Source organism: Protopterus annectens, chromosome 1.part2, assembly GCF_019279795.1.
Source record: "Protopterus annectens isolate FY-2018-M chromosome 1.part2, PAN1.0, whole genome shotgun sequence".
Classification (NCBI taxonomy): Eukaryota; Metazoa; Chordata; order Ceratodontiformes; family Protopteridae; genus Protopterus; species Protopterus annectens.
The window spans coordinates 479,881,492-479,895,571 of record NC_056727.1 but is presented as its reverse complement, the minus strand read 5'-3'; the positions used below and the strand labels follow the sequence as shown (position 1 = coordinate 479,895,571).

The 14,080-nt window shown below is 41.8% G+C and overlaps 1 protein-coding gene across 3 annotated transcripts in view; it reads right to left on the bottom strand.

Moving 5' to 3' along the window:
* Positions 1–14,080, bottom strand: part of KIZ (kizuna centrosomal protein) — a 1,514,946-nt gene that overhangs the window by 1,061,503 nt on the left and 439,363 nt on the right. The gene's annotated exons all lie outside the window — the stretch shown is intronic.

Genomic DNA, 14,080 nt, shown 5'->3' with positions numbered 1-14,080 from the left:
GGAGGAATGCCTGCTTGGAGATGTAGTGAAAGCCATACATTCTGTAATCATTCTGAATGACAGAAATAACCTAATAGTCTGTGATGACTGATTCCAGAGCTGGGAGAAGGAGGGAACGTTCTATGGACAGAGGGGTAGGCTGAGGTGAAGAACAGGGGGGAAGAGGCAGTGCTGACTAGTCACGAGGAGGCTGACGTGTCAGGAAATGGGGGTTTTGACTATCTTAAGTTTGTCCTAAAATATCTTTTGAGCATCTTTTACCTTTTGTTATGAGGCTTTTTGATTCTTATGAAAGAAAGGGACAGCTTTGGTTCGACAGCTCTTGTGAAATTTAGGGACAGGAGAGACAGAGAGAGAGAGAATTGTTTAAATTCATTATTTTATCTCACTCTTTTATGCTCTAAAAACTGTCAGCAGTAGACGGATCAGAGTCCCTATCCATAGGAGTATCCAAGAGTTTATATTTAACATCCTCAGGTAGAAAATGAATTCTAAGCCAAGCGAAACTTCTCAGAAAAGAACCAGTAGCAGATGCTCTGAAGTATTAGATGCGTCACAGCTACATTTAACAGAATGTCTTCCAACTTGGGAAGCAGCACTAAGTAAAAAAATAGCAGAAGACTTGTTATCCAACTCAGACATATCAGACAGCAGCTTGTCCAAATCCCCTGTGAAAACAATAAATATCTGGTCATGTATGTCTGCTAATTTACAGCATCAAAGGTAAGACTGGAATGAGTGTATACCTTCTTTCCATATTTGTCAACAGCCCTACTATCCTTATCATTAGAAAGGGCACTTGAAGAGGGTAAGAGATTACCAAGCTTATCAGACTCCCATGAAATGACTAATAGGCTAGATGACGGGATCTTATAGAAAAATATATGGGTGCCTGGTACCTTATAGAACTTATCAGACTTCTTAGGGCCCAGAGTTTGGGTCTCAAGATTCAAAGAAGCCATGATGAAAATGTCTTGCAAAGCTTCCAGACTAGTCAAATGGCAGAGGGTTTTAGAGACCCCCGTCCCCATAAAAGTACAGTTGTGTAAAATCTTACCATAACAGTAGATGTCCTTTCCTTCGCTGTTGCAGTATTTGTAACCTCTAGAATTCCCTGCCTCAGGTAGCGAGACATCCATCCAGTATACAGAAGCCTACTGTTGCTTTAAGATACATAGTATGTGACACATATGCTCCTCGCATAGCATACGGCATAAAGATGGTGTCTGGACGTACCATCCTTAGAACTGATAGCCCTAGCAGGAACACCTGTCCAAGGAAAACCAAGAGGTAACCAGTACATCCAGGAGGGAAATGGACCAGGGGGATGAATGAGGAAGTCAATACTGCGACAGTGAAGGAAAGGACATCTACTGTTATGGTACGATTTTGGACATCGACTGTTATGGTAAGATTTTATACAAGTGTACTATTCAAGTGTTGCAGTATTCATAAACTTTTCGGAAAGTGCCAAAGCTCAATAAAAAGTTTGGAGGAGGAAGGACCAGCAGAGCTCTCTAAGAAGCCATGAAGGATGGCCCTAGCAAAAACAGCTCTAGCTCTGGAGATTCTATCAAACTTGTGGGTGGAAAAAGTATGCACAGAAGTCCAGGTAGCTGCCTCAAGAATAGAGTTAGTATCCAATCTCTTGAAAAAAAGTACCAGACGAAGCTACAGCCCTAGTAGAATAAGCCTTCACAGAAGAAGGAAGGGACCATGAAAAGAACAAAAAGAAATAGCCTTTGAGATCCAGGAAGAAATAGTTTGCTTGGATACAGCCAAACCAAGGGACCTAGGATGAAAATAAACAAATTGATCAGATTTTCGGGTCTATGTTGAATTCTCAAAAGCCGACAATGTCGAATCTGACATTGTCGACACGAGAATAGTGAAACTGCAGAACATCAAAGAAGTAAACAGAAATCTCCGTAAGGGGAGATTTCCATTTACTTCAATGTAGTGCGGTCTTGGAGTTGGTATATTTAAGTAGCGGGGGGTGTGGGGGGTGCAGGGGGGCTTTCCCCCCTGCCTACACCATTTAGTTTTTTTTTTTTCTTGTTTTAATTTTTTTTGGGAATATTCAATGTTTTAACAGTTCGATCACCAAGCGTCGACCTTTAGTGATTCTAACTGTTAAATATTCGATGTTCCAATATAGACCCAGATTTTTTAATAGACTCAGTCTTATCTAAATAAAATATGAGTTTTCTATGCACATCCAAAATATGCAGCACCCTCTCACTGACAGATTGTGGACAGGGGAAAAAGTAGGCAAATGAATAGAGTGATTAAGTGACAATCACTTACCACCTTGGGCATAAAAGAAGGATTAGTGCACAAGAACACTCTGTCCTTATGAAACACCAAAAAAGGAGAAAAAGCTATAAGGGCTTGAAGCTCAGACACCCATCTGGCAGAAGTAAAAGCCAACAAAAGAACAGTCTTCCAAGAGCAATGTTGCAAGGAAGCTGAAGCAGCAGGCTCAAAAGGAGCCTGAGTCAACTTCTCCAAAACAAAATTAAGATCCCAGAGAGGAGGAACAGGCTTCCTGGGAGGCCTAATATCAAGGACGTCTTTAAGGAATTGTTTAGCTTCAAATCTAGAAGGGGTTATCACTGACCATAATATGAAATTTGACAAGCACTCAGCCCAAACCATAACAAAAGTGCATAAAAAACTTGTAAGAAATATCTGACTACTAATAATAAAGTTATCATAGAAGGAACCCACATCCTCTCTACATTTCTATATGCTTCTCCTGTTCTAGTTAACCTAAATAAAAGTGATCTAAACAAATTATTCACTTGCTATTACAAAATAGCTAAATTTGCTACAGACTCTTCCTACAGATCCCACCATTGTCAAGCCCTTCGGAAACTATCCCGGCTTGAGTGACTAAACTTACTGACCCTAAACCAACTCACCCTAGCTCACCAAATTCTCTACCACCCCAACAAAACCCCAACCCTACAAGGCCTAATAACCGTCAGCTGAGATCCACCAACAAAGGGCTGGTTGAAGTATCCAAAAGCAAGCACATCTCAGGTGATTCCATTTACTGTAATACTATTGCAAAAATCTGGAACTCCCTCTCACTTGAAATCCAGATACTGACAAGCAAACAGCTTCAAAAATCAGCTGAAATCCTATCTCTCCAAATCATGGATATGTACATGCTCTGACTCTGGCTAACTCATCCAAGACCACTATTTTCCTATATCTACTCTCTACCTAGAATACATTTGGTAGTGTCCTTTTATAACTTCAAACTCAGGTAATTGCTTTTTAATTGTGTATGAACTAATTTCTTCTACATAATGTCATTATGTACAGCACTTTTATGCATATTCTGAACTTATTCTTCTCATCAGTTATTGTATTGCTGCAATTGTTTATCATATTGTTTAAATGCACAGCAATGTCTAGCATATTTTGAACTTATACATTGAACAACTAATCCTCATGTGAGGTTCTTTGACAATTTTGAATGTTACTTTTCTAAATTTTGTTTATTTTCTAAATTGTTACATGTGTATCTTACATTGATATATTTGTGTGGAGATTTTCTCGCCCGGCCTCCACTGAAAACGGCAGCTCTAACTAGTCGGACTTCCCCAGTAAACAAATAAATAAATAAAATACAATAAATAAAGGAGCAGATAAAGGCAGACAAGCAGAGATAACTTATAAGTGGACCTTAACAGAAGAATAGGCCAAATCAGCATTTGGCAATTCACACAAATAAGAAAGAACCACATTATGAAATACCCTTGGCAAATAATGGACACAACCCAAGAATCCTGAGTAATCTGAAGGCAAACAGGAAGACAGAGAAAGGTGAAGAGAAACAAAAATGTGGCTGGAAAGAGATGGAGAGTCAGACAGCACCTGGTTTATCTGGAAAGGAAGACTTCGGAGTCCCTGAAGTTTGAGTAGTCTTAAGCAGGAGCAGCCCGTTTGCCACTCTTGTGCCCTTAGTAGGAGGGCAAGATTGCCTGCAAACAAAGGCAGGCTTATTGTGGTAGTTTCTTTGAAATTTAGGAAAAGGCGAGATAAACACATTTGAGTTCCTGTAAGGTCTTCCCCTTATCCTGAAGGGACTTAAAAAAAAAAAAAAAAAAAGCAGCGGCTTCCCTAAACAAGTGTTTATTACCAAGGGGGTCATCCATCAACTTAGCCTTAATATTATCAGGCAAAGGTTGAAGTCGAAGCCAAGAATACCTCCTCATCATAACTACACTTGATGGAATGACAAACCACCTGAGAGGAAGTCCCTAACAGGGAAAAAGTAGAAGTTTTACCCTCAGAGTCTGGGAGATCAGAAATATCCTGACAAGCCTGAGAAAGGACAGCCAACACATACCTGGACATACAGTGGATATAAAAAGTGTATATACCCCTGTTAAAATGCCAGGTTTTTCTGATGTAAAAAAATGAGACCACAATAAATCACTTTAAAACTTTTCCCACCTTTAATGTGACCTATAACCTGCACAATTCAATTGAAAAACAAACAAATCTGTTGGGGGAAAAAATATTAAAAAATAAAAAAATGTACAATACACTGGTTGCATAAGTGTGCACACCCTTAAACTAATAGGTTCAAAGGTTCATAGGTAGGTACTAGACTATCTGCCCTAGGGCATTTATAAGCCTAACCAGAATGTGTTGGCTTTCGCCACCCTTTTAGACTAGATTCCAGAGCCTCTGTCCAGCAGGGCCATAGAAGTGATCCCAGGAATAAATTTACGATTTCCCATCCACTCATCAAGATTTCTCTTGAAGAGGGTCAGCGAGGGGCTCCGCCTAACATGAACCAGAATTCTATTCCAGAGCGAGGGAAGCCTCTGGGATATGAATCTATCCCTCCAGCATGTCCTATTTATTGTTGTGCTGAGGTTTAAATCCATGGAGCGTGTAGCTCTAATGGATTTGGCTTTCTTGAGGTGGAGCATGTCCATCAATTCCGGGTTAGACATGGCCTTGTATGTCAGGCAGAGATCGTCTCTGAGTAGGCAGTAAACAAGTGAGTAGAGCTTGAGTTTCTTTAGTCGAGTAGCATAGGGCATCTGTTTGAGGCCCACAATCCTCTTGGTGAGGTACTTTTGAGGTCTCTCCAGTTGTTGCAGGTGTCGAGTAAGATACATCCCAAATGGGGCATTGTACTCAATTAAGGGCCTGATGAGTAATGAGTAGAGGGGCACAATGACCTCTCTTGATCTAGATGTGAACCCTTTTGTGATTAGGTGAGCTATACAAAATGTTTTTCTAACCACTTTGGCAATGTGGTTGTCAAAGGAGAGGCTACTATCTACTTGGGTCCCCAGATCCCTAATTACTTCTTCTGTACTTAGTGGATTACCTCCTATGTGGTAGTTTGTGGGCACTTTGTTTTTCCCAAAAGGGATGACTATGCACTTCTTGGCATTTAGCTTAAGGCCGTGGTTTTGACACCAGGCATCCGTCTCTGTAAGACCCTTCTGGAGGATGCTTGCGCCAGCCGGAGAGTTGATTATGGCTCCCAGCTTGCAATCATCTGCGAACCTGGTCAGTCACAGTCCTCCCGTGTTTGCCTGTACCTCAGAGAAGTAAAAACCAAACAAGAGGGGTCCCAGGACTGAGCCCTGTGGGACGCCACTTGTAACCGGTTTAGAGTCGGACATGGCACCCACAACTCTGACCATGTGAGTTCTATCCCTGAGCCAGTTTGCAACCCATCTTGTGACATACGGGTTGATATTTAAGCTGGTAAGCTTATTTATGATGCCAGAGTGGGATATTGTGTCGAAGGCCTTTGCAAGGTCCAGGTAGGCTGTGTGGACTATCTTTCCCTCATCTATGGCTTTGGTAGCTATTTCAAAAAAGTCAACTAGGTTTAGGAGGCAAGATCTGCCTTTAACAAAGCCGAATTGGGTAGGGTCCAGTGTCTGGAGGTTCCCAATGTCTTTGTTTATGAGTTCCATGATGATGCACTCCATAGCCTTGCAGACCAGGCTAGTCAGGCTTATGGGACGATAGTTCCCGAGATCCGTTGTGGTGCCACCTTTGTGGAGCGGGATAACTGTTGCTGTACGCCATTCTTTGGGTACATAACCTGCGGTAAGGCTGAGTTGGAGCACCTTTTGATTTAATGACAGCATTCAGTCTTCTTGGGTAGGAGTCTATCAGCATGGCACATCTTGCCTTGACAATATTTGCCCACTCTTCCTTGCAAAAGCACTCCAAATCTGTCAGATTGCGAGAGAATCTCTTGTGCACAGCCATTTTCAGGTCACTCCACAAATTTTCTATTGGAGTTAGGTCTGGGCTCTGGCTGGGTCATTCCAAAACTTTAATTCTTTTGTTGATTTGGATGTATGCTTGGGGTCATTGTCATGTTAAAAGGTGAAATTCCTCTTCATCTTCAGCTTTCTAGCAGACACCTGAAGGTTTTGGGCCAAAAGTGATTGGTATCTAGAACGGTTCATAATTCCTTCCACCTTGACTAAAGCCCCAGTTCCAGCTGAAGAAAAGCAACCTCAAAGCATGAGACTGCCACCACCCTGCTTCGCCATGGGGATGGTGTTCTTTTGGTGATGTGAAGTGTTGGTTTTGCTCCAAACGTACCTTTTGGAATTGTGGGCAAAAAGTTCAGCCTTGGTCTCATCAGACCATAACACATTTTCCCACATGCTTTTGGGAGACTTGATGTATTGTTTTGCAAATTTTAGCAGGGCCTGGATATTTTTCTGTGTAAGAAAAGGCTTCTGTCTTGCAAACCTACACCATAGTCCAGACATATGGAGAATACGGGAGATTGTTGTTACATGTAGTACACAACCAGCACTTGCCAGAAATTCCTGCAGCTCCTTCAGTGTTGCTGTAGGTCTCTTGGCACACTCCCTGACCAGTTTTTATCTTGTCTTTTCATCAATTTTGGAGGGAAGTCCAGTTCTTTGCAACCGCCCTGTTGTCCCATATTTTCTCCACTTTTTGATGACTGTCTTCACTGTGTTCCATGGTATATCCAATGCTGTGGAAATTTTTTTGTACCCTTCTCCTGACTGATACCTTTCAACAATGAGATCCCTTTGATGTTTGTAAGCTCTCTGCAAACCATGGCATTTGCTGTAGCAGGCAACTGAGTGAATGTCAGGAAAATCTTACTAGGACAGCTGAACTTTATTTGGGGTTAATCAGAGTCTCTTTAATTGATGGCAGGTGTGTACCCAAGAAGACTGTATGCTGTAATTAAATCAAAAGGTGCTTCAACAAAGTATTAGTTTAAAGGTGTGCACACTTATGTAACCAGCGCATTGTATGTTTTTATATTTTTTATATATTTTTTCCCCTAACAGATTTGTTTGCTTTTCAATTGAATTGTACAGGTTATAGGTCACATTAAAGGTGGGATAAGTTTTGAAATAATTTATTGTGGTCTCATGTTTTTATATCACAACAACCTGGCATTTTAGCAGGGGTGTGTACACTTTTTATATCCACTGTATGGGTCTGATAATTAATAGCCCTAAAATCTAAGGTAGCTGAGGTGTAAATCTCCTTACCTAGCCTTTCCATGGTTCTGCTGTCTTTATCAGAAGGCAGTAACTTGGGCGAAGGAATCAAATGAGAGGGCTTGTCTGAGGCTACAGGCACCACTGAGGGGGATCAGCAGCAGGACGTTTGTACAAAAAGCTACAGTCCTCAGGCACCCTATAAAACCTATCAGGTTTCTTGGGAGCAGGGGGCAGAGAATAAGGAGCTTTAGAGGCATTGGAAAATGCATCCGACAAAGCAGCCAGAACAGGAGGAATAGCAGAAGGTTTAGGAGATTCCATCTGCAGCAACTCAAAGTACCTCTTATGGATTTCAGAGACCTGAGCACAATCCTATCTAAAAAAAATTCCATCATCTTGGAGATTGTGTCCCCAAAAGAAACTTCTTTGAAGGGAGTACGACTGTTAAGATTCCTGTTCCTCTGACCCATAGTCCAAAGAAGAAGGAATTTGGGAAGAGTAAGCAAAGGATTCTTCATCAGAATCCAATTCCTCCTCAGAGGAATCCTGTTCCCTGGGCCTTTTAAGGGGGTAGAGAACCAACAAGGGGCTGAAACAGAAACTCCGAGGAGGTTTTAATGTCATCAAAGCATTAAACAAGCCCTGAGAGAATGTCTGCCAGTCACCCTTTGGATCCCTAGAAGCAGAAGAGACAGGTTTAGTTTTTTGTTTTTTCTTTAATGGGACATCTGCCCTGTAAAACTTAGAAGGGTCTGACCCATGACGGCATTCAATAATAAAAGTTGGGACTTCTTCCTTAACTAAAATCTGAGGAACACCCCTTGGCCACTCAGAAATAATCAACCGTGGTTCCCCCCGAACATCTGAAACAGACGTCTGCAAAGCCTCACCAGATGTGCTGAAAGCCAGATCCCCTCTGGCCTCCAACCCAGTAGCCGCAGAGGAATCTGACAATAAAGCCTGCTGAACCTCCGGGTTCACTGACCTCATGAGAAATCTCTGGCGGAGGCTGGACAGCAGAAGATTTGGGTCTTGGTTTTTTAAACTTCTTCTTTCCTAACGGCTGACCCTTGGGGGGAGGGTTCCTTCCATGGTATCCTTAATGAGAAGCTTAAGCCGCTGATTCACCAGATACAGAGCAAGGGAAGAAAGCCTACTTTGTAGAGTCTTTGGTATGAACGCCTGACAGACAGAACAGGTCATATGGTTATGTGAGGCACCTAGGCAAAAAAAGCACTGTTTGTGGTAGTTTTTATGAGGAATCTGTCTCCCGCACTGGCAATTACCTTTCCTGGATGATATTAACCCCTCAGAAGCAACCAAAAGTCAAGAAAAAATGAAACCCAATGGGGCACTTATATGCAATGTCTCAGAGACCAGCAAACCGGAAGTAGGCATTCAGCCTGACGATTAAGAGATGCGTTCAGACTAGCTGCAAAGACACAGGTATTCAGACCGACGATCAATTGATGCATTCAGACTGGTGGCAAAGAAGTTCTGAGGATGGTACATCTAGATGTCACCATTATGCCTTACGATATGCGAGGAGCATATGTGTGACGTATGGTGTACCTTAAAGCAACAGTAGGCTTTTGCATGCTGACTAGATGTCGGGCTACCCAAAGTAGGGAATCCCAGAAGTTAGAAATACTGCAATACGTGCGTGGAAAGACATCATCAAATCATAGTATCTGTTCTGTGTACCTGACACCTGCTTATCCCCCCAGTGAAAATACTGCATCATCTTACACAGTGTATCCCCAAAGGAAAGCACCTCCAGTGTGGAATCAGGGGGCCAGAGAGTACTCTTCCTCAGACTCATATCCCACATAGGAATGAACATGAGAAGAGTAAAGCTAGGGAATATCCACTAGAGTCTGACTCACTCTTCTTCCTTAGAAGAACAATCTCTCAGGCTCTTCAGAGGGGAAACAGAAAACAGGAGGAGTAAAAGAAAAGAACTGTGGAGGCTTCAAAACTACCAAAGCCTTGTAGAGACCTTGAGAGAATTCATACCACTCCTTCTAATGGTCTCTGATGACTAGGGGAGCATAAGAGGTACATTTTGTCTTCTGCTTTTTAATAGCTGGTAGAAGAGCTTGGACATAATGAGATGTCTCAGATCCCTGATGTACCTCTAAAACAGAATCCAGCATTTCCTCTCAAAGCAGAATCTGAGGAATGCAATTGTGTTCTCCAAAATAATCAGTCTTGGTCCCTCCTTCGTGGCCAAGTAGCTGTTTGGTTGGTATGGATGTGCTATGGAGCCACTACATGTCACTCTCAAGTGAGGTCTCAACACAGGGAGCAGCTGAATCATTTGGATGGTTGGCAGACTCATCAGGAGACAGATCAGAAACACCCAGGCAGACGAAGCATCTGATTTAGATGTTTACGGTCTCATTTTCGGTTGATACAATACATCCAAGCAGGAAAGGTCACTCTCCATTTTCACACGTGGCAACTCCTTTAGTCTGGATTTCTATGGACATCTGAGGAAAGACAAATAGCTCCTAAGGGGCTTAGTATGAAAGATTGGCAAATGGAGCAATCTTAACATTTGTGACTTTCTCCTAGGCAAAAAAGGCACTTATTGTGGCTGTCTCTGTAAGGTATTTGCCTCCCACTATCACATTTTCCCTTCTTTGTTGATACGAAAATGGTTAATATTTTGTTAAAAATATGAAAAAGAGGAAGCTTCCCCAATAGGGAAACTTATCTACCCAAGACAAGAGAAACTGGTAACAGTCATATGTCTAATAGGCTAACAAAGGACTGAAGGTTCAATATTTAGTTTGTGGCAAGAAAGTTCCAAGGGAGTTTGCATCCGCACATCCCTTATGTACCTCACAGCCTTGGCATGCTTAGGTCATATGTCAAATATACAGTATGATAGGAAAACACATAAGCGTTGGCATCATGGCAGGATGTATGGCTATCACTGGTGGGATATCTCCTAAGTCCATAGGTTCATAGGTAAGTACTAAGTGTTAGTTATACTGCAGCAGTGATCATAGGAAGGACATCAAATGGTTCTAAAGTAAATAACCACTAACAGTACTCCACAAGCTCAATATTCTGTCCCAAACACACAAAACTTTCAAATATGAGTAAAGTTTTAGTCAAAAATAACACTTTTCCTCACAAAAGATTCATATAAGCAATAACATGACAACCCCCTTTGAAATGCAGTAAGAGTCCCAAAACATTCAGTTTCATAGCTAAACAACAAAATGTTGACAGAAGAAAAAAAAACACCAGTTTTCCTTATAAAATACTAAACAGCAGAAGGCTTTCCCCAACAGGGACTTATCTGCCCAACTCTTGAATAGGGCTAGCTCACCGACAGTTCCACAGGACCTGCTAAAGGACTGCTCTATTCAGAGGCAAAAAAAAAAAAAAAAACTAAAAAAATTCTGAATTTTTTTGTGCTCCAACTGTCTTTTTACAGAGCTTTGCTCAAGCTCTTGACAGTTGAAGTGCATGTAAGGCACCTTTAGCTTTGTGAAACTGAAGAGTCGCAGGAAAATGATCCATATACCTTAGGATACTGCAACAGTGATCTATGTCTGAACATCTTCAGTTCACCTGAAGCTGCAGATTCAAAAAGACTAACAAGCAGCTACTCCAACACAAAATAAAGATTCCATTGGGAACAGGACTTAGCTGCCTTAGAAGGAAAGTATGTTTTGAAAGGAAGTGACAGAAAAGGACTCAAATGCCTAATATGTACTGTATATAGTTGCTAATTTCTCCCTGAAAGAAGCGTAACTAAGCCCATAGTCAAAAAAACGTGAGCAAGAGACTCCAAAAATAGAAATAAATGGAGCTGTGAATAAGTCCAGGTCTCTGGATAATACTAGTAGAGAGCAGGCTAGCAAGTACGGTAGATGCCCGGATAAACCAAACGTGATGAAAAGAGAAAAAATCCAGCATATCCAGGATAATACTACAAGGAGAAGTACATACACTTACATTTATTGGTATTATAAGTATTAGGCTTTTGGGGAAGATATGACAATATGACCCATCCTTGAAGGGAAAAAAAGATTAATGGCCATTATTAAAAGTGAAGAAAACATGGAATTAGACATTGGGAGTGAAGAAATGAATGGGACTTACTGGTGAGCTGAGGTGAGACAACAGGGTCAGAGTGTATGAGAATGGAAAGTTTCCTCCAAAAAAGGTAAGGCATAAGAAAGGGTAACTATACATTGAAACCAAATTTGGGCTATGATAATGATTTTGGACTTCTATTGATTTGCTTTCTGAATGAATCTCATTATCAGAGAAAATGGAGAAAGGAAAGGCATAAATGAGTCCAGGGGTAATTTCTAAAGCAGAACATCCCTATGGCATTCCCTCCACTTGAGAGAATTTGCAGTAGAAGATGCTGCACTTGGTATTAGCTGGGGAGACAAAGAGATTACAGTAGGTCTTGCCCCAACTATGGGAAAGCTATCATGCAACTGATGGGTTGTGGGGCCACTCACAAGGCACCAGTAAACAAAGGCTGAGCCTCTGTATTACTGAACTACTTTCTCCTAGAATATGACAGTCTATCAAAAGCCAATGTGATGGGGTTAGCCAATGGCCATATCCTTATAGAATTTCTACACACAGGGCAACAGCAGACTTCCCTTGTTTGCTGAGGTACCATCACACTGCCACGTCATCTGGGTAGATGGCTATTGCACCCTGGAGCAGAGTGTTCCGAAGTGCTAGGAAGGTATGAACTTCTCTCATATACATTATGCTGATGTGAAGACTTGCCTGTCTTGGGGAGATCCATACACCTTGGATAATTTGCCCTTCATAGAAATCTCACCTTAGTGCAGAAGATTCCATGCTGACTGCTACCAGTGGGGTGGGAACATAGAATGGAATGCCTTGTACAAGGCTGAATAGATGTATCCACTTTTGTAGAGGTCTCCTGCAAGCTCTGGGTATAGTGACTTGCTGAAATAATGGATCTAGTACCTGATCACTGAACTTACAGTGTCCACTGCAGAACTCTCATGCGGTTTCACCAAATGATGCTATAGGAATTGCTGCTGTCATCAGGTACAGAGTTCTGAGACATGTGAGCAGAAGTTGACTGAGACTTTATGAATACAAAAAGCTTATGATAGAGAACATAAACTCTGACATAAGTAAGATGGCTTCTGTATCTTACCATGTCCAGGCTGAAGGCAATAAGCAGTTGGGAAGGTTCCAACTGGAACTTCACATGGCTTACCATTAAACCTAAGGACTATAAAATTTTGAGTGGAAACTTCTGATCCAAGATTAGTGTTGATAGGGATGTAGCCGCTATGAACCACATCTTATTGTGTGCAAACTGAAAACAATGACCATGAGTAGTTAGCAGGGTTCCAACTGCAACTTCAGAATGCTTACCATTGCAACTAGTAACTAGACAATTTTCAGAAGAAACGTTCAATCCAAGATCAGTCCTAATAGGGAAGTATCAAGTAGGAGCCAGTCATCTGAGAAGGGAGAAAAGTATGGGTCCCTGCACCTCTATTTAGCCAATACCAAATCTATTGACGAAAGATAGCCTGGTGGAAAGGTGGAGGAACAGGAAGCCACCAAATGCCTCTAGAATAGGATACTTGGGCATGGTCTCAGGGCTGCTGATGCTGACCATCTGAAAGTGCACCATGTCTCTCAAGGACTAAAACACTTTTTGCCATGGCAGTATAACCCTTCTGAGAGCTGCTTTCAGTATTAGGGCTCCTAACAGATTTTTGTTGGATCTTTTACTGTGACCTAACCACGTATGGCACTGTTTTTTTTGCATCATGGAAAAGGAGGTGGCTTAAACATTATGCCAACAGGAAGGAAGGTTTTCTCTTCTTTCTTTATACTTTGAGGTGTGCCTTGACATCATGGCTGAATATGCTAGGACCCTGGAAAAGGGAGTTCTTAAATGTTGTCTTTATGTCCTTAGCAAAATCTGTGAGCCTACACAATACATACCAGTGAATAGCCATGTCTGGGTCTGCAGCCCTGGCTGAACCTTTGGTGGCATTACAGGTCACCATCATCATAAGGCTCATGATGCTAGAAAAAGTAGCTGACTGGACTTTGGTAACTGCAATAGGGACTACTGCATTTCAGAGAGCAGATCCCACTGAAATTCCACCATGAACAGGAGAGTTAAACACCCTTAAAAGAAAAGGTGGAGGTCACATACACTTGCTTCCTTAAATAGTTCATCACCATTGACGTCTTATCTGAGGTTGGACTGCAGGACTGTGAGGGGTGAGAGGCCTTCTGAAGGCAGCTGCTGATACTGAGGTGTCTGGTGTGGCAGTCTCCACCCAAAAGGTCCACTCTCTAAGTCAAAAAGAGTTGGCTGACCTTCATGGATAGCATATAATGGTACCTCTAAATTGTGCTGGTGGCCAAGTGAAGCATGTCCACCAATGAAAAGAATACCCCAAGAATGTTGGACAAACGAAAAGGCCTTTTACAACATTCTCTATGGGAAAGACATAGGGTAAGTAAACCATCCACACTCTGTCTCAATACTTCAAAAATCTGCTCGACCTTGAATACTTCAGAGGAATACAGACGAG